Below are 20,910 nucleotides of genomic sequence, written 5' to 3'. Positions count from 1 at the left end.
ATGTGAGCATGTATTTGTGTGTGTGAGAGAAAGTATGTGTTGAGTACCTGTGTGTGTGCGAGAGCATGTGTTTGTTTGTGTGAGAGAGAGAGCCTGTGTGTGTGTGTGTAAGGGTTAGAGAGCATATGTGTGTGAGAATGTATTTTCCTGTGACAGGAGCCATGTGTGTGTATGAGTGAAAAAATATGATCTTGTGATTTGAGCATGTGTGTGTGTGTGTGAGAAAGGGAGGAGAAAGTTTGAGAGTAACCCCCACCCTAAGCCACGACAGTCTTAGACCATCTGTCAGTCAAAAGGTCCAAGTAGGGAGAACAGAGAATTTTTTAAAATCATGTATTAGTTTTAATTATTGGATGTTGTTTGCTATGTCTGCTGTTTTGACATATTTTGTTAGTTTTTGGGAAATACAAAATTTTTTTATGAGTATAATTATTGGATATGCTATTTGTCAGCTATTTTGAAATATTTTTATTAGGATGGATTTACTATTATGATTGATGTTTCATATTTCTTGATTTTATTGTTTTATGAGGAATGGTGATCTTTCTGTTTTTGCATTGTTGCACTACATACAAAGTGTGACTTGTTATGATTTCCAGTTCACTTTTTGTCTATACATTTCTATTTATACATTGTGATCTCTTTATTCTATATTTAGCAAGGTGCTGTCTGTGTTCTGCATGTGTGACTGAGGTGAAGTATTCTGCTAGCTTATAGTTTTTGTGTAGGGATCTATAGTAGCCTGACTTGTTCTGTTTTTTTATTAGGTGCTGTATTGGGGCCTAATGTAATATTTGCAGTGTTGCCTTTTCATAATCAGGGTTATTACTGTTTGAGTGCTGGCAGTTAGTTCTGTTTCAGTATGGGAAGTTTTCTATATTGTAAAGGTAATTCTGTTTACTTTGTGATTTTCTGAGGGCTAAGCCCACATCCAACATGCTTTACAAAAGGCCTAATATCATATGGGTTACAAGTGTCTTTTTTGCAGGGTTTTCTGGTTGATACCACAGCAATGCATGTAAATATAATATATTTTTACCTCAGAAGACTGTACTTTGAATGTCTTTTTTCATGTAAAATCTCCTTTTATGGGTCAGGGAAGTAGTTAATAAGAAATTTTAAAAGATCCCAGCTCATTATCTATCAGAATTTCACCACTGATTTTACCCTATGTGGGATCAATAAGAGATGCTTTTGTAGGTTTTGTGTTTTTTTCATCTACAATCTGAAAGGACCTGATGATCTCAGATACTCAAGCACTACAGCATGTTTAGATTTTTCTTGCATTGGTCCAAGAAAAACTATCACAACCTTCCAAGTATATGGTTGAAAAGAAAAAGATGATCTGTTGAAGCATTTCCTGTCTGAACCTGCCCATGATGAACTAGCAGAGAGGAGAAAGTTTGAAGAAGTCCCCATAAGCCATGCAGACATAGGTAGCCAAAATATTCTGCCTTATAATCACCAGGTATTCCTGGTTTCTTTCTCAAGAATTTGTGAATACTGATCTTGATGAATGAAAACCACTCAATTCCATCCATGCTGACATAAATGGGAATTTGTTCCTACATACTTCGCAGCATGCCTCATGGAGGCTGAATTGTTTCATTGTTATGTTTTCTCATTTGCATGCAATTTCTTTGGGTGCACTGTGAAAAAAATGTGAAGCTAATGGTCTGTATCAGTGGTGTAAGTTCAAACTAAGGGACTCCAATTGACCTCCAGAAAAGGGCCCCCATAGTGGGTGGGAGGAAGAAGAGGGTCCACCTTAGAAAGTCTGGGAGAGGCTGCAAGTGGGACCCCTTCTTCCTTGGGTCCCTCTGCGCATGCAGTCACATTTAGCACATCTGAACTTATGCCATCCCCAGCTCACATGCCCTCCACCAGCTGTCTTTCTACTCTCCCTTCAGCTGCAAAAGTAATTTACTACCTCCTCACCTTTTTTGTAATGAACCAAAATGAGGGTCAGCAGTGGATGAAGACATCCATAGTTTCAACAGAAACTCGTCTGATGTGCCCTGTGCCATCAGAAACATCTTTTGTTTTGCGGAAACATGCATAAATAGAATATGCAGATGGTGAGTCGGGGAAGGGGTGCTCTGCTTTCCCAGAAAATGGAACACAAGCATCTCACAATCACTGTGCACCACAAGAGTGATACTTGGAGGTCAAACTTCAGTGCCACTCAGCCAGTTAAGTTCGGACTTAGAAACATAGAAACATATAGAAATGATGGCAGAAGAAGACCAAACTGCCCATCCAGTCTGCCCAGCAAGCTTTCGCATTTTTTTTTCTCTCACATACTTACCTGTTTCTCTTGGCTCTTAGTAACCTTTTTTATTCTATTTCCCTTCCACCCCCACCATTAATGTAGAGAGCATTGTTGGAACTGCATCTAAGTGAAATAGCTTAATTAGTTAGGGGTAATAACCACCGCAATAAGCAAGCTACACCCATGCTTATCTGTTTATCCAGACTACCAGACTATGTAATTCAGTCCTTGTTGGTTGTTGCCTGAATATAGATCCAAGTTTCTTCATTCCCCCTGCCATTGAAGCAAAGAGCCATGCTGTCTATGCATGAAGTGTCAAACTTTCTGCCCTGCTGTTGAAGCAGAGAGCTATGCAGGCTTTGCATTGAAAGTGAAGTATCAGTCTTGCTCCCCTGCTGTTGAAGCAGAGGGCTATGCTGGATATGCATTGAAAGTGAAGTATCAGGCTTATTTGGTTTGGGGTAGTAACCGCCGTAACAAGCAAGCTACTCCCCGCTTTTTTGTGAATGCAAATCCTTTTTACCACATTTCCTCATTGCCGCTGAAGCTTAGAGCAATGTTGGAGTCGCATTAACCATGTGTATGTTTATTGAATAAGGGTATTATCACCAGGTAGTAGCCGTCGTTCCCATGAGCCACCCAGTCTTCATTCACATCCTCTAGACTTTATGGATCCACAGTGTTTATCCCATGCCCCTTTGAAGTCCTTTACAGTTTTGGTCTTCACCACTTCCTCCGGAAGGTCATTCCAGGCATCCACCACCGTCTCCGTGAAGAAATACTTCCTGACATTGGTTCTGAGTCTTCCACCATGGAGTTTTAAATCGTGACCCCTGGTTCTGCTGATTTTTTTCCAACAGAAAAGGTTTGTCGTTATCTTTGGATCATTAAAACCTTTCAAGTATCTGAAAGTCTGTATCATATTACCTCTGCTCCTCCTTTCCTCCAGGGTGTACATATTTAGATTCTTCAATCTCTCCTCATAAGTCATTTGATGAAGACCCTCCACCTTTTTGGTCGCCCTTCTCTGGACCGCCTCCATCCTGTCTCTGTCTCTTCAGAGATAGGGTCTCCAGAACTGAGTGCAGTACTCCAGGTGAGGCCTCACCAAGGACTTGTACAAGGGGATCATCACTTCCTTTTTCTTACTCGATATTCCTCTCTCTATGCAGCCCAGCATTCTTCTGGCTTTAGCTATCGCCTTATCACATTGTTTCGACGACTTCAGATCATTAGACACTATCAACCCAAGGTCTCTCTCCTGCTCCATGCACATCAGCTCTTCACCCCCCATCGAATACAGTTCTTCCGGATTTCCACACCCCATATGCATGACTCTGCACTTCTTGGCATTGAATCTCAGCTGCCATATCTTCGACCACTCTTCCAGCTTCTTTAAATCCCATCTCATTCTCTCCACTCCTTCCGGCGTGTCCACCCTGTTGCAGATCTTAGTGTCATCCGCAAACAGAAAAAGCTTACCTTCTATCCCATCCACTATGTTGCTCACATAGATATTGAACAGGACCGGTCCCAACACCGATCCTTGCGGCACTCCGCTTAACACCGCTCTCTCTTCAGAGTAAGTTCTATTTATCATCACACATTGTCTTCTGTCCGTCAACCAGTTTGCAATGCAGACCACCACCTCGGTACTCACTCCTAAGCTTCTCATTTTATTCACCAGCCTCCTGTGCGGGACCGTATCAAAAGCCTTGCTGAAATCCAAGTAGATGTCGTCGAGCGCTCTTCTTTGATCCAACTCCCTAGTCACCCAGTTGAAAAAGTCAATCAGATTTGTCTGACAGGATCTTCCCCTGGTGAATCCATGCTGCCTCTGGTCCAGCAATTCTCCTGACTGTAGATAGTTCACTATTCTCTCTTTCAGCAGCGTCTCCATCACTTTTCCCACCACCGAGGTGAGACTTATCTGGCTAAGTGGTGCTGCTTCAATATTCAGCCACGTTCAGCAGCATCACTTAGTCAGTAACTTTTTATCTGGATAAATAGTTATCTGGCTAAGTGTTGAATGGGATAAGTTAGAACTGCCATTGAACAGGTCTAAATATAGCTGGATAAACGTATCCAGCTATTAGTTAGCCAAGTATGATCAACAGTGCAGCTGTGCCACTGAATAGCCCAGCCAAGTTAGCTGAATATGTTTAGCTAGCTAACTAGCTCAGCCAGATAGCGGCTGAATATCTACCTCTTATATTTGGCACATTTTCAGGTCTTATTTCACTCTCTCAATAAAAGCTGAAAAACAAGTATCTGGTCTGGCTTCTTTTCACAAAATTGGAGATTATGTTCAGACCTGCTAAGGAACAGAACGTTTTGGGTTTTTTTTTTAAAATTCAGAATAAAAGAAAGTTTATTTGTGATATTTTTCCTAAAATTAAACAAACCAGTTCATTTGGATGTAATAAGAGAAAAGTTGATCCCACTTGCATTAACTATGGGTAGACTTGGATGGGCTGTAGCCCACCCATTTGAGACTCAGGCCCACTCTATCAGGGCCATCCAACACCAGAAGAGGCCTGAAGAATGGCTAAAGGAGAGGGCCTGGTGCAGCATAACTGCCGTGGGAGCCCATCCCTGTGGTGGCAAAGGGCTTGGGGCAGTGAATCCACCACAGGAGACCATCCCTGAGGGGGCAAAGGAGAGACCCTGTGTGTGTCTGAGAATGGGAGCCTCGGTGAGTGTGGGAGAGAATGGGAGCCCGGGGATGTGTGTGTGGGAGAGAATGGGAGCCCGGGGATGTGTGTGTGGGAGAGAATGGGAGCCTGGATGTGTGTGTGTGTGTGAGAGAGAATGGGAGCCTGGATGTGTGTGTGTGTGTGGGAGAGAATGGGAGCCTGGATGTGTGTGTGTGTGTGGGAGAGAATGGGAGCTTGGGGGTGGATGTGTGGTGTGTGAGAGAGAATGGGAGCTTGGGGGTGTGTGTGGGTGTGAGAGAGAATGGGAGCCAGAGTGTGTGTGTGGTGTGTGAGAGAGAATGAGAGCTGGGGTATGTGTGTGGTGTGTGAGAGAGAATAGGAGCTTGGGGGTGTGTGTGGGTGTGAGAGAGAATGGGAGCCTGGGTGTGCGTGTGAGAGAGAGAATGGGAGCCTGGGTGTGTGTGTGTGGGGGGGGTGTGTGTGTGTGAAAGAGCAAGGGAGCCTGGGGGTGTGTATGTGAAAGAATGGGAGTCTGGGTGTGCATGTGTGAAACAGAATGGGAGCCTGGGTGTGTGTGAAAGAGAATGGGATCCTGGGGCAGTGCATGTGGGTGTGAAAGAGGATGGGAGCCTGGGTGTGTATGTGTGTGAGAGAGAGAAAGAATGAGAGCCTGGGTATGGGTGTATGTGTGAGAATGGGAACCTGGGTGTTTATGTGAGGGAATGTGTGTGTGGGGCAGCCTGTATATGTCTGTGTTAAAGATAGTGACAGTTTGTGTGTACATGGGAGAGAATGTGATAGAGAGTTTGTATGTAGGAGAGAATGTGTTACGCTTGCTGGCCGCAGCAGACCCGCGGCTCTGCCCCCTCACCTCTCTCGTGAATCTAGTGCCTGGTCCCTTGTCTCTGGCAGCGGTAGGCCGCTGGCTCTGTCCTCGGGCCGCCGCTGGTGCCTCCGGCTCAGCTACAGACCCTGGTACCTACAGCTCCTGGTGGCCCGTGGAGAGATGCTGCTACTCGGTGCCATGCCCCTCTCTAGGCGTGCGCACATCACTGTGACTTAAGTAGGGCCTGCGGCGGGAACTGAGCCACAGCCCCGGATGATGACGTCAGCGGAGTTCCAGTATATAAGCCCAGGCTTCGCTTCCTAGCTTTGCCTTTGCAACAGGTCTCCTCGCTGGTCGAGATCTCGTTGCCTCCTGAGAGATTCTCCTCGTTCCTGTGTTCCTGATCCTCGCTGACTCCTGTTCCTGGTTTCCTCATTCCTGTGTTCCTGTTCTCCAAACTACCCTCGGATTGCCTTCTCGGATCTCGACCTCTGCTTTGCCTGACCACGCTGTTGACTCTCTCCAAGCCTGACTACTCCATTGCCTCTCTCCAGACCCAGAACTCTTCATTGCCTGACTGCTCCATTGCCACTCTCCAGACCCGGACCTCTGCATTGCCTGACTATGGTTGACTATCTCCCTGCTTGCCACCGCTTCCAGATTGCCGCCAGCCCTGGCTCAAGCTTGCCCTATGACACTTCTTCAGTCTACGTCCTGGACTTGGCCTATTCAGGCTTCGGCCTGTTCTTGCTCAGGCACACCCCCCCGTCCGACATTTGTTCCTTTGGCACCCATGTCTCCGGGACTCCGCCTCATCCAGTATAGACTGTACTATTTCTCTGTTGCTGTCTCTGGGCTGACCTCGATCCTTCCATGGACGAAGACATACAGAGGCCCACCTAAGTCCAGCTGGCCCCGGTACCCAAAGGCTCAACCTGCAGGGAACGAGGGCTGGTATTGATGAAGCGCCAGCCGGCCTCCGTCCATCAGCCCACTCCGCCTGCCGATGGTGGGGACCTGTAGGACCCTTCCTACAGGTTGCACCAACCTCGGCCCAAGGGGCCACCTCCGGCACAACAGAATAAGTGAAGTTGGAAAGAACGAGAGCTCATGTGTGTGTGTGTGTGAGAGTATGTGAGTGAAGGAATGTGAGATTGAGAGCTCATGTGTGGGAGAGTATGTGAAAATGAGAGCTCCTGTGTATGTGGGAGCTTGTGTGTGTGTTTGTGGGAGAGCAAGTCAGCATGAGAGCTTTGTGTGAGAGCAAGTGAGAGCTTGTGTGTGTGTGGGAAAGCATGTAAGAGCTTTGTGTGTGTATGGGACAGCATGTGAGAGTTTATGTGTGTGTGAGACTGTGAGTTTGGTGTTTTTATGTATGGGCAAGAGCATGTGAGTGAAACCTAGGTGTGTGTGTGGATGGGAGAGCATGTGACTGAAGCTTGTGTGTGTGGGAGTATGTGAGAATGAGAGCTTTGTGTGTGTGTGTGTGTGTGTGTGAAAATATGTGAGAGCTTGATGTGTTTATGTATGTGCTAGAATATGTGAGAGTGAGAGCTTTGCATACTTACGTATATGCAAGAGCATGTGAGAGTGAAAGCTTGGTGTGTCTGTGAGAGAATGCATGAGCCTGTGTGTATGTGAAGGAAAGAAGATAGGAGGAGAGAGAAGAAAGAGAGACCCTGAAAAAGGAATTAGGAAAACATCAAGAGGAAAGTGGAAAAAAAAGACTGGGACCCACTTAGAAAATAAAAAGATCAGACAGCAAAGATAAAAGAAATATAGATGTATTTTGAGTTTTTAGTGATTGGAATATGCCATCTTTAGACATGTGCTTTTCTTATATTTTTGTATTTTGCTCTTTCTTTAGAGCTCCACTGTTGAGAATGTTTTTTTTGGGCTGTTTCGATTTTGCCTGCACGTTTCTGTTTCTAATTTATAGTCCCTTATTTCTGTATTAGGTAAGGGTTGGTCTCTGTGTGCCTGAGGTGCAGGATTTTTCCTAGTGTGTTGTTTCTCTATAGGCATTTGTAGCAGTCTGCTTGTTCTTTTACCCCCAGTAGGTGGTGTATTAATGTTCTAAGAACTGGTGTAGTATTTGCATTGCTTATTTTTCATAAGATTGCAGTTATTTGAGTCCTGAGAGTCAGTGCTGCGATTGTATAATATGGCAAGGTTATAGACATCTATTTTTTTTTTTTTTGCAGGGGTTTGTGTTACTTCACAACATGTTTAGCAAAAAAAAGGCTTTTGATCGCCTATCATGGCCTTTCCTGTTTGTCATGCGCCATAATGTGAGCCTCACAGATAGCTTGGATCCAGGCTTAAAATCTATGTATGCAGTGCCATGGGCCCGTCTTCTGATTTATGGATCCCTTTTGACATTCTTTTCTATTGCTCATGGTACATGTCAGGGATACCCTTAGTCTCCCCTTCTATTTGATTTTACAATAGAATTGATTATGGTAGCATTTAGACAAGACCCCAAGGTCATTGTGTTTTGTTTTGAAATGCAAATACACAAAATCTCTCTGTATGGACAATGTGTTGATTTACTTATCCACCCCGTGAGTTTCTGGCTCAGCACTCTTACGGATGCTAACCTGCTATGAATTACTTTTGGATTATAAGGTCATGTTGCGTCCGTCGGTCGCAGACGGCTGCGACCGCTCTGCCTTACCTCTTTTTCTCCCCTTTCTCTTTGGGCAAGATGGCTGCCTCCGGTGCCAAGTGCCTTGGTGTTTCCAAACCAGCATGGGCGTCCCCATCCACCATGCTCACTTCTGTGGCCTCCTAGGGCGCGAGCGCGCACATCTCCTACACTCAAATACACATCATGGCGGGAACCTCGGGGGCGGACCCACTGCAAGATATCAGTATCTCCAGGTATATCTAGTCTCCTCCTCCGCTACCACTTTGAGTTAGCAAAGACTTCGCTTCGCTACTCTGACTGCTCTAAGCTGCACGCTTAGACACCGCTTTCATGCTAAGGGCCTCGCTCCAGTAAGAAGCTCTAGACACCCGCTCCTCGGGGGTCTCTCGCTTCCAACTTCCCTTCGGGGTTCCTCACTAACTAAGCCAACCGCTCCTCAGGAGTCTTTCTATTCTACTTTCAGGATATTGGACCATTGGGTACTCACTCCTCGAGGGCCTATCTACTTTATATCCTGCACCATGGACCTTCGGTTCCACCATTCTACCACCAGGAAGACACCTTCATTCTGTGAGTACCTCTACGATCCAGCGCTCCAACTCCACCCACCAGCCGTGGCGTTATCCGCACTGCGGGCTTCCGCCTATCGTGAACATCTGGGTGAGACTATACTTCTGAGCCTGTTGAACGTACTGCCACTTCGTGGATCAATGCCTTACCTTCCTGCTTTCACCATCTATCTACAGCAGTACAATAAAGACTCTATCCATTCTGTGTCTGCTATCTGTGTCAGCCTATCGCAGTGATTCCCCACGGGGCTCCTCCCCGTGGGTGGAGTCATCTCCATTGCAACCAAGGGTCCACAATGCCTCAAACACAACAGGTCAATTATGACAAGTTGGAACTCTTTCTTCTTAGTCACAAAGTTCATATTCCTGAGTGCCTATCAGATTTTAAGGTCATCCAGGAGGGCTTTACATATCTGGGTGTATTTGTCCGAAGAAACTTTAAGATTTATTTGCTAAGAACTAAGATAATCTATTAGCCAAATTTAAACAAGAGTTGCAAGAGTGGACAGAGCTTCCAATCTTATGGGCCAGTCAAATAAATTTATTGAAAATGAACATACTACCCAAACCGTTCTATTTATTCAAACATGGGCCTTGTAACATTCCCACTCAAGTATTTGATGACTTGCACAGCACCATCTCTAAATTTAATTTGGCAGTACAAACCTGCATGCATTTATCTGTGGCTCCCCAAAAAATAAGGTGGGATGGCGCACTCTAATCTTAAAATCTATTATTGGGCAGCACGCTTGATTTGTCTCAAATATTGGTTCAGACATTTAGATCCATCCTGGCTACAGATGGAATATCTTCAAGCGGACACTATGGATCTGTCGATGCTATCACTTGTTCCCTCCTCTTCCCCAATCCGGTGGCAGATGACAAGGGAGAGCCCAATCTTGGCTCACACTTTGTGTTTGTGTAATCAAATGTTAGGGTTCTGGGGCTTGATGAAGAGGTTATGTCACCCTGACCCCATTAACGGGAATGCTGTTGTTTCTGGTTATACCTTCTTGCTGGACTTTTGGGTATAGAAAGATTGTGGCCTTGTCTGGTGCAACTGTGGGATGATAGGTAATTTCATGACTTTTTGTCCCTCACACACATGCCTCACACACATGCCAACTATGTTCAGCTGGGCCAGGCTCTATTAAGTGTGTTTGATCTCTCCACCCCTAGTAGGCCATTGAATGAAATGGAAAGTTTTCCAGACGATCCTGATGAAAGGATCAAAGGGATTACCATTATATATTGCGGTATTTTAACAGGTTAGTTTGGAAAGACAACTCTGTTGTCTTTGATAGAAAAGTGGAATATCGATCTGGGTGCAGCATTAGGTGCTAACACAAGGGTGCAAACTTGGAATGCAGCTCGGAAACTGCAGAACAGTCTTTTATTCTAAAATATACCCATCCTCAGACACTATGTGTTGGAGAGGATGTGGTGAGGGTGCATCACAGGAAATCATTGATATTTTGGGCCTACCAATTTATATAGTGCCTGTAACAGGTTTGTTAGGTAGATGGGTGGGGTCCCTGGTTCCCCACAAATATAGATCTTTAGTTGGGCAGCTCTTTCTCATAGCCCGCTTTACAGTGGCTACCTTCTGGAAGCGTAACCACTGTTTAGACCATTGGCATGCCCAGCGCCTTCTTTATGCTCTGAAAAATGAACAATTTAAATACAATATAATATATGGGGGATTTATCATCCATACCACAGGATGGATGTATGATAGCTTCTGTTATTGGTCTCATTGTTCTTCCCAAACAGCCACAATTAGTACTTTAAGCTATATGTTGATCTGAGGTATTCAAATATATTGTTTGTTTTATGTGCTCCTGTTTCATATGACACTGTAAACTGCAAACACAGTTTATATATAAATAAATATAAATAAATATATATATATATACGGGCTAATTTTAAAACGAATGCGTGTGCACCCATACGCGCGCATATTGTCACGCAAGCAAAGATACACTGAAATTGTGTGCACACTTGCGTGCATATGGTTTCAAATACATCAACTGCATGTAAGTATGCTCCTAATTTTAAGAAATTACTTGAGCACAGCTATCATATGTGTCTTCCGTAGGACTTTGTTGGCTTTTACACATGTTATTTAGGAAGATTTTAAAATGTCTTCATGCAAGAGACAACCTAGTTTTCCAATTAGTCTATCAGTTTGCCTAGTTAATATTGAGGTCTTCCATACCACTCTGGTTCTTTATCCTGCATGTCCCCCAGTTGACCCAGACCTTTCACCCTGTCCTGTAAGTCCTAAAACTCGAGATCTACAGACTTGCTCATCTGGAGCAGCAGTAAAGTTATGCAGATAAGAAGCCAACACATGCTGCGGTCTCCAGTTTTAAAATACAGAGTTACACGCATAATTGTTAGCCCCCCCCCCTTTCCTTCTTATTTTTGATGCATGCACCTGTATATATGTGCATACTTTGTGTCTTTTTAAAATACATACGTGTATGGCCATTTTTGCAATATAGTACACTTAGCCTAGCACATAGCTTGATGTGCATTTTAGATGCGCTAGAATAACTTCCGATGCAATAATGAGATTTGCATGTTCAAACCAGTACTTAGCTAATAGTGCTCATCACATGTAAATGCCATGTTGATGAGGATATTAGCTAGTACCCCCCCCCCCCCCGACTTAAAAAATCACCATTTGCCCAACGCATACGTTTTAATCCTCAAAAATTAAAGCCAACCCCAGAGCTGGTGTTAAGTCTTGAGGCGCCCCCAAGCCATCAACAGAAAAGCAGAAAATACTGATTTTCTGTGGTTCATCCAACTTAATATTGTCGCAAAACTAAGTAGGAGGAACCACAGAAATCAGCAACATGAAAAATAAAAGTCTTGATGGTGGTCAGGTTAGGAAAACGGACAGTTTACTAGCATCCGTTTTCCTAATCCATGGCTGTGTGCGGGTTCGGAAAATGGACGCTCGTTAATTGAGTGCCCATTTTCCTAACCCATGGCTGTATGCACAGCTACGTCTCCTGGGCACCCAAAGCCAAGGACATGCTAGGGAAGCCCAATTTCCCCTAGCACATACTTTTTTAATGCAGCTCAGGAGAGGTGAGTGGGCGTGTTAGGAAAATGGGCACCCAGTTTGGATGCCCATTTTTAGCACATCCATATTGAATTGGCGTGATAGTGTATATATGTTCATGACATTATAATCTATGGGGCGGATTTTCAGAGCCCTGCTCGCGTAAATCCGCCCAAAACCGGGCGGATTTACGCGAGCAGGGCCCTGCGCGCCGGGAAGCCTATTTTACATAGGCCTCCCGGCGCGCGCAGAGCCCCAGGACTCGCGTAAGTCCCGGGGTTCTCCGAGGGGGGCGTGTCGGGGGGCGGGCCCGGTCGTCGTGGCGTTTCGGGGGCGTGTCGGCAGCGTTTTGGGGGCGGGTACGGGGGCGTGGCTACGGCCCGGGGCGGTCCGGGGGCGTGGCCGCACCCTCCGTACCCGCCCCCAGGTCGCGGCCCGGCGCGCAGGAGGCCCGCTGGCGCGCAGGGATTTACGCCTCCCAGAGGGAGGCGTAAATCCCCCGACAAAGGTAAGGGGGGGTTTAGACAGGGCCGGGCGGGTGGGTTTAGACAGGGCCGGGCGGGTGGGTTAGGTAGGGGAAGGGAGGGGAAGGTGAGGGGAGGGCAAAGGAAAGTTCCCTCCGAGGCCGCTCCGATTTCGGAGCGGCCTTGGAGGGAATGGGGGTAGGCTGCGCGGCTCGGCGCGCGCCGGCTATACAAAATCCATAGCCTTGCGCGCGCCGATCCAGGTTTTTAGCAGATACGCGCGGCTCCGCGCGTATCTACTAAAATCCAGCGTACTTTTGTTTGCGCCTGGAGCACAAACAAAAGTAGGCTATTCGCGCGCCTTTTAAAATCCGCCCCTATATGCTTAAAAAAGGTTTATAAATAGTTAAAAAAAAACAACTTTTTTAGCAGTAGAGGGAATTTTTATTTTTTGCTGAGGTGACACTAGAATTTGAATATTTATTTTTCTTGTTGTGTTGTAATGTGAAATGTCCCACTTCTGCTCTACATTCATTCTTATGATTATTACTATTATTACTATTCTTTCTGGAAGGAGGATTCATGAAATAATACATTAATATTATTTTATTACATGATTGACTAAATCTGATGTTTGTGTTCTACTTGCATTTTACATGATATACTTGTGTACTAAATAATAAATATAAAATAAATTAATACAGATTAATAAGGCATTTTTAATGTTGGTAAGTGACTGAAATAATTGAGTTAAAATATCTTGAAGTGTCACTTATGAATCATGACAGCTGTTGTAGACTACTTAGAAACCCATTGTAGGATGGGCATATTAAAAGACATAAGAACATTTAATTTGCCATACTGGGTCAGACCAAAGGTCCATCAAGCCCAGTATCCTGTTTCCAACCATGGCCAATCCAGGCCACAAGTACCTGGCAGGATCCTAAAAGATCGATAGATTCACGTTGCTTATTGCAGGGATAAGTAGTGGATTTTCCAAAGTGCACATTAATAATGGTTTATGGATTTTTCTACCAGTAACTTGTCTAAACCTTTTTAAAACCAACTACACTAACAGCTTTCACCACATCCTCTGCCAATGAATTTCAGAGTTTTATTATGAGTTGACTAAAAAAAATACTTTTTCCTATTTGTCTTAAATGTATTACCTATTAATTTCCTGAATGTCCCCAGTCTTTGTACTTTTTGAAAGAGTAAACAACCAATTCACGTTTAGCCGTTCCACTCCACTCATTATTTTATAGACCTCTATTATATCTCCCCTCAGCCGTCTCTTCTCCAAACTAAAGAGGCCTAAGCTCATTATTTTTTTCAAAGAGGAATCGTTCCAACCGCTTTATCATTTTGGTCACTCTTCTCTGTACATTTTCTAATTCTGCTATATCTTTTTTTGAGATGCTGTGACTAGAATTACACACAATACTCAAGGCACCACGGAGTAATACAGAGGCATTACGATATTCTGCTTTATTCTCCATTCCTTTTCTAGAAATTCCTGGCATTCTGTTTTCTTTATTGGCTGCCGCCACACACTTATTTATCAATAAGGGTTCAACTAGTAGGGCTCAGACTTGTATGCCTATGACCCAGCCATGTTAACCTTGGGCCCACCTAAAAAATCAGTTCTGGCTACACCACTGCTTGATCCCACAAATGTCCTTCAAGATAGTTTTCTAATGCTAGTATATGTAGGTGTGGACCATAGAGCTCGCAGGATCAGCTAAGAAGCACATGTTCACGCTGTGCAGTTAGTAAGAAAAGGGTGAGCAGCACATCAGGAACTGAATGTCTGAATCCCTATAGAAAGGCCACACTATCCCTAGTGAAAAGAATCTTTCATGTGCTAAACAGTGGCTGGTGAAGATAGTATTCTATGGTAACCTTTGGGCAAATGCCTAAAGCAGAAAAGGGGGGGAGGGAAGAGCCTCCCCTCATTTTCATCTGAATTGTGCATCACAAAAGCTTTCCAACTGTGGGATTTCAAGGGCATGGGGAGGAGGAGGGCAGGAGTAGTAGGAAGGCTGTATAGGGATTTGTTATCTTACTCATTTATATGCAGGAACTCATCCCCTGTACAATAAGAGGCAGAGTTTATCCCTTGTGCCTTATATTAAGACAAAAACGGTCTCCTGAGTGCACGGCCCTATATATGGAAAACCCAAGTCCATGTCTTTCTTGTCTGCAGTTTTTTTTTTTTATCGGCAGCAGGGAATCCGACCCCCGTCAGATTAAAACCCTAAGGGCCGGATTTTAAAAGTGTTACGCGCATAAGTTATGCACGTAACCCTCTTAAAAGGCCCCTGCACGCGCAGAGCCTATTTTGCATAGGCTCGGCGGCGCGCACAAGCCCCGGGACGCACGTAAGTCCCGGGGCTTTGCAAAGGGGACGTGTCGGGTGGGTGGCGCAAATTTCGGGGCAGGAGGCATGTCGGAGGCGTGACGCCGGCCCGGGGGCATGGTCGAGGCCTCTGGACCAGCCCCTGGGTTATGTGATGGCACGCGCAGATTTACGCCTGCCTCCAGCAGGCGTAAATCTGCCGACAATGGTAGGGGGGGTTTAGATAGGGCCGGGGGGGGGGGGGCGGGGGGTTAGGTAGGGGAAGGTGAGGGGAGGTGGAAGGAAAGTTCCCTCCGAGGCCGCTCTGATTTCGGAGCGGCCTCGGAGCGGAGCGCGCGCCGGGCTCGGCGTGCACAGGTTGCACAAATTTGCACCCTCTTGTGTGCGCCGACCCCGGATTTTATAAGATACGCGCGGCTACGTGCGTATCTTATAAAATCCAACGTACTTTTGTTTGCGCGTGGTGCGCGAACAAAAGTAGGCACGCGTGCTGTTTTTGAAAATGTACCCCTAAGGGCCAGATTTTAAAAGGTTACGTGCATAAGGTACGTGCATAACCCTTTTAAAACCCCCCTGTGCATAGGCTCGGCGGCGCGCGTAAGTCCCGGGGCTTGCAAAAAGGGGCAGTCGGGGGCGTGGTTTTGGATCGGGGGCATGTGGGCGGTCCGGGGAGGTGGCTGAGTGCCCTGACACAGCGGCCTGTGTTGGGGCCTGCCGTGCCGGCACGCGTAAGTTACTTCTGCCCGGAGGCAGTAGTAACTTTTCTGATAAAGGTAGGGGGGGTCTAGATAGGGCCAGGAGGGTGGGTTAGGTAGGGGAAGGGAGGGGAAGGTGCGGGGGGGGTGGAAGGAAAGTTCCCTCCGAGGCCGCTCCAATTTCGGAGCGGCCTCGGAGGGAACGGGCAGCGCGCGCAGGGCTCAGCGCGCACAAGTTGCACAAATGTGCACCCCCTTGCGCGCGCCGACCCTGGATTTTATAAGATACGCGCGTAGCCGCGCGTATCATATAAAATCCAGCATACTTTTGTTCGCGCCTGATGCGCAAACAAAAGTATGCACGCGCGCTCTCTTTTAAAATGTACCCCTCAATTTCTTGAATGCAGTGGGATGAACCCCCGTCCCAAGAATCAAACCTGTCTCTTGCAGGCAGTAGAATAAGCTCTCCACACTCCCTCCCCCTATGAACTTTGGGAGCAATGATTCAAATTGCCCACCATGGGACAAAGTCCACTCATGCTCTTGTAACCTGCAGATTCTGCACCAAATTTTGAAAGTTGCCATGGGTAGAAACTATCCAAGGACGTTTGCGCCTGCTTTGTTTTGTATGGGTCCTTTTTTCATGGGAAACAATGCACGTACATTTGAAAATGCAATCTACATGCTGTATGTCTCCTCTAATTGCAGCTATCATTTAGCCCATTTGAGGAAGTAATGCTTCAGACAGCCGAAATACATGAGCAAATTGCTATTTCCCCCACTTAAATGATTTAAAATTTTAACCTTGCTAATTTTATTTCGTAACATTTAGTAAACACAGGGTTTTTGCAAATATTCTGAGTTGTGGTGCCTGGTATTAAAAGTGCGTTCAGCGCTCAATAGCTGGTTAAGTAGGACTTATCTGGCTATCTGTTGAAAGTCAGCGGCCACTAGCTAGCCGGATAAGTCATTTATTCAGCTATGTTTTAACCGGTCAATTTGTGGGCGAGCAGTGGGTGGATCAGGGCGGCGCTACTTATCCAGTTAATTGGATAAGTTAGACTGGCTAAGTTACTTAACCGGCCAGTACTCTATATCGGGCCTGTGGTTTATGTTATCTGATCTGTGCTCTGAAAGATATAACTGTAGTGGAATGATAACAAGAATAGTAACCTTTCTGTCCAGTTAACAAGTAGAAATCACAAAGCAAAAGTGAGGAACCAGGCGAAAGGCACTTTTTTTTATACACAGTTTTAAAAGCATCTTTCCTGAAGGCATGAGACCCACAATGCATGGAAATCTCTCTGTGACGACTTTATGGGTTCCTTCTGGGTGCAGGGCAGAAGCAGCCTGGCAAAGGGTGAGGCTACCCAAGAGAAAGGAAACTCCAAAAAGGTTAATCTTGACCACTTAAATATCTATGTGATTTTTTTTTACAGTATGAGCTCATATATAATTTAAGATTGAACTTTCATTAATTATGCATCAGCAAGCTTGACCGCCTGGATCATTTGCGTACATGCTATTATTTGAAATTTTCGATGCAGGTAAAATTTAACAATTGTTAATTATGTTGTATCAGAGAAGATCTAGGCTCAACAATGGCCAATGTTTTGTGGTGAGGCTTCCTCAGGAGCAACATGATCATATCAATAAACCCTCGTCACATCACTGTAATAAAATGATTTTTATAAAAGTTATTTCAAATGTTACAAAAAGTTCAAGATACTTATCTCATGGTTTATATCTATTTGACCAGATCACTGAGATCTCTTCATGCTTCATTAATTAAGGAACAGTAGGAACTGTCCAATTTTAAGGGTACACCGTCAGGCTTGCTGATGCGTAAGTGAGGCTAGCAATCTCTGGATCTCCTGAAATAGGTGGGAGACCGTGAATGGCATGTCAGTTTCTGGAGACCTGTGACTGGCACTGTAGCATCCTGGGATTTGGGAGTGGTACCATGGCAGGCACAGATCTGTGCCCTTTAGGACTTTGAGAATTGTGCTGTGATGTTGTAGGACCCGTGAATGGTATTGCAGTTCATGGATGCCCAACTAGAATTGATTAATGCTTGCTAATCTTTTCTGGCTCCCTGACACCCAGCTGAAAGTTATGAATAGAACTGAAGGATTCTATATGGCTGCTAGTGCTTAGCTGTAACTTGTAAAGGAGAGAGTAGCTTACAGGCAACCTGTTGAAGCCTAAGAATAGGTTGGTGAACTGCCTGAAAGCAGAAATAGAATTAAAGACTTCTAATGCTGCAATCATTTTCTCACAGGTAGAACTAAGAAGCAGACCACCTAGGAAATATAAAGAGGAAAGCATTAAAGTATGCAAATTCTAAAAGCCCTGCTAGTAGAAGGAAAATCCAGGTTACAGACAACCATTAAATTCTCAAATCTCATGAGAGACACCATAAATATCTCATTTGTTTCTTCACCCACTGAAAAAGTGTGGCCCTTATGGCCATTACAAGGCTTCTCCAGTTAAGCACCATGAGGTCAATATTCAGCAGTGATCCAGCTGCTGAAGTCAACTGGATAAACTTATCCAGTTAGCTTGGATGAGATAGTGAGCGGTGCAGCTGCACTGCTGAATATACCCAGCTATCTTAAAATTAGTCAGATAAGTTTATCCATCTAACTTTAGGATAGCCAAATAGCTTCCTAGACTTATCTGGCTAAGCCGGAAAATGCTGAATATCTGTGCTTGTTCGGCTAAATTAGCTAGGCAAGTGGTGCCTCAGGGAATGCCAATGCCCCTCGCTTAGCCTGTTAACTTGTTAGCTAGATAAAAAGTTAACCAGCTAAGAAGTGGCTACTGACAGTGGTGGAATTTTTAAAATCCTGTCATATGTCTGGACAAATGGCATGGAATATGGACTCACCACACAGAAGCTCTTATCCTCTCAGAACAATCAAACCAATGAAATAGAGAGGAAATATCTCATTTATTTTCCAGCCTATTAATATCTGATTACTACCATGAAAACAACATCATCAGAAATAAGTGCAGATCTAATTTAATCCACTGCCTCTCACCACACAATGGGCCGCAGGCAGTATCAGCAGTTTGCCGAGGCGCCATTAATGCTGCAATTGAAACTATGGTAGAATTATTTCGTATGTAGTGATACTTTCTGAAGGTTGTATTGATTGACTAGATTGTCGGAAAGGCAGATATGAAATTATGATACAAGGCATCCCCTGATGAAGACTGGAAACAGTCAAAACATGGCCCATGTCAGGACAGTGTTAAAATAACATGAACTACAGTGGGAGCTAAGTATAATTTTTAGCGTGAATAATGCTTCATTAAATAGAAATTAGATTTAATGAAAGTTTTTGGGTTTTGGGTTTAAAGAAAATAAAGTTTTTAAGTGGATTAAATAAAAATAGAGGGATTAGATGGGAAACAACATCAAATGATTATAATACAGTGCTTGACAAACTGCTTATACTGCCTGCGGCCTATTGTGTGGCAAGAGACAGTGGATTAAATTAGGTCTGCACTTATTTCTGATGATGTTGTTTTCATGGTAGTAATCAGATATTAATAGGTTGGAAAATAAATGAGATATTTCCTCTCTATTTCATTGGTTTGATGGAATATGAATTCCCATATATCTTCTTACAGTAGCTTTACAGCCGATTGTAAGCCTTTTACAATCTACAGTCTTATGTTGCGGGGTAATTTGCTATGATATGAACACAGGGTCTGGTGCCAAGTTGTAACTGCTAGGTTACACAATGGCTGCAGGGTCCAGGCACTGGCATGTAGGCTATTGGTTCATATGGATACAAAGCCAAGTTGAGTTCTATGCCATGGTAGGTTAAATTTCACTGGATGGGGCTTTGTAGTACAATCGCTGAGTTAGGGGCTTCCCGTTGAGAGTGGCTGTTTCGTCGAAGGAACAGGAATCTGAGGACTGCGTTCTTCAATGAAGTTGTTGGGTTAGATGTTCTGAGTTAGGTTCTGTGATGTAGTTATGTATTTAGGTGGCCCTATGCTGAATACTAAAGTCCAAGCTTCAAATAACATGGAGAAGTTATTTTTTTTCGGGACAATAGCTTCACTGATTTTGTTGGCTGTGAAAAATGTTACAAAACTTGGTAATAAGACATAGCAAATAGCTTGGAGTGTTGACTTTTAAGTATTGGTCTTGTGAGAATCCAAGTTGAAGAGGACAAGACCTGATATGACCTACCAGCACTTTTAACAGTTTTTGTTTATGTTTGGGATAGATATAGAGGGCAGTGATGGGCAAAGGGTTGAGAGGTCAGGTAAAAGACAAAACTGGGGAGTGAGAGGGCGGGAGTGAGGAAAAATGCATTTGCTCATTATCCAAACTGAAAATTTCAATTGGGCAGATAAGATGAGCCAATTTCATCTTTATGTGCCATTATCTACTGTATTACTATATTATTTACAGGTTTTGATGCCCCAAATTCAATGCTGTGATGTAGATAGGTTTGGGGTGTGATGCTGCAGATTAAGTGCTGGAATACAACTATTGGTTTAAATGTCACTACGATTTAGCTACTGGGCTAGGTAGTACAAGCTGGCATGATATTTGAGATTAAGGGCAAGAGCTATAGGTTGGGTTAGGTGCACCAATCAATTCAACTTCAATAGCATTGGTTAATCCTGCTATTATGCTATATTCTTATTATGACAATTTCTATTTTGCATAAATGACACAAGGCGGGTGGCACCTTATAGACTAACCAATTTATTGAGGCCTGAGCTTCTGAGGATCAGAGTCCACTTCATGCATCTGATGAGGTGGACTCTCCTCGAAAGCTTGGCCTCAATAAATTGTTTTGTCTATAACAATGGTTCCCACACTGTCCTGGGGAACCCCCCAGCCAGTTGGGTTTTCAAGATATCCACAATGAATAAGAGAGAAAATTTGCATAATATGGAGGCAATGCATGCAAATTTTCTCTCATGCATATTCATTGTGGATATCCTGAAAACCCGACTGGCTTGGGGGGTACCTAGGACAGAGTTGGAAACCACTGGTCTATAAGGTGCCACCTGCCTTGTGTCATTTTTGCTACATCAGACTAACACAGCTATCTCTCTGAAGATTTATTTTGCATATTGACTTAAATAATATATTTAAGAGGGTAATTTTCAAAGGCATTTCTGCAGGCAAGACAGAGGTTTAACCAGAAATGGCCATTTACAAAATTGCCTGCCCAATATGCAGGTAAAATTATTCGCGTGTGTCCTGTTCACACGCAAGTTTACCCAGACTGGGCGGAGGTGTTCCTGGGGGTGGAGGTGAGGAGGTGTTTTTATGTATGCGATTTTTGGATTTTCAAAAATATGCA

The sequence above is a fragment of the Rhinatrema bivittatum genome, chromosome 15, assembly GCF_901001135.1.
Source record: "Rhinatrema bivittatum chromosome 15, aRhiBiv1.1, whole genome shotgun sequence".
NCBI classification, from domain to species: domain Eukaryota; kingdom Metazoa; phylum Chordata; class Amphibia; order Gymnophiona; family Rhinatrematidae; genus Rhinatrema; species Rhinatrema bivittatum.
The sequence above is the reverse complement of the archived record's forward strand: the minus strand, read 5'-3'. Positions refer to the sequence as shown.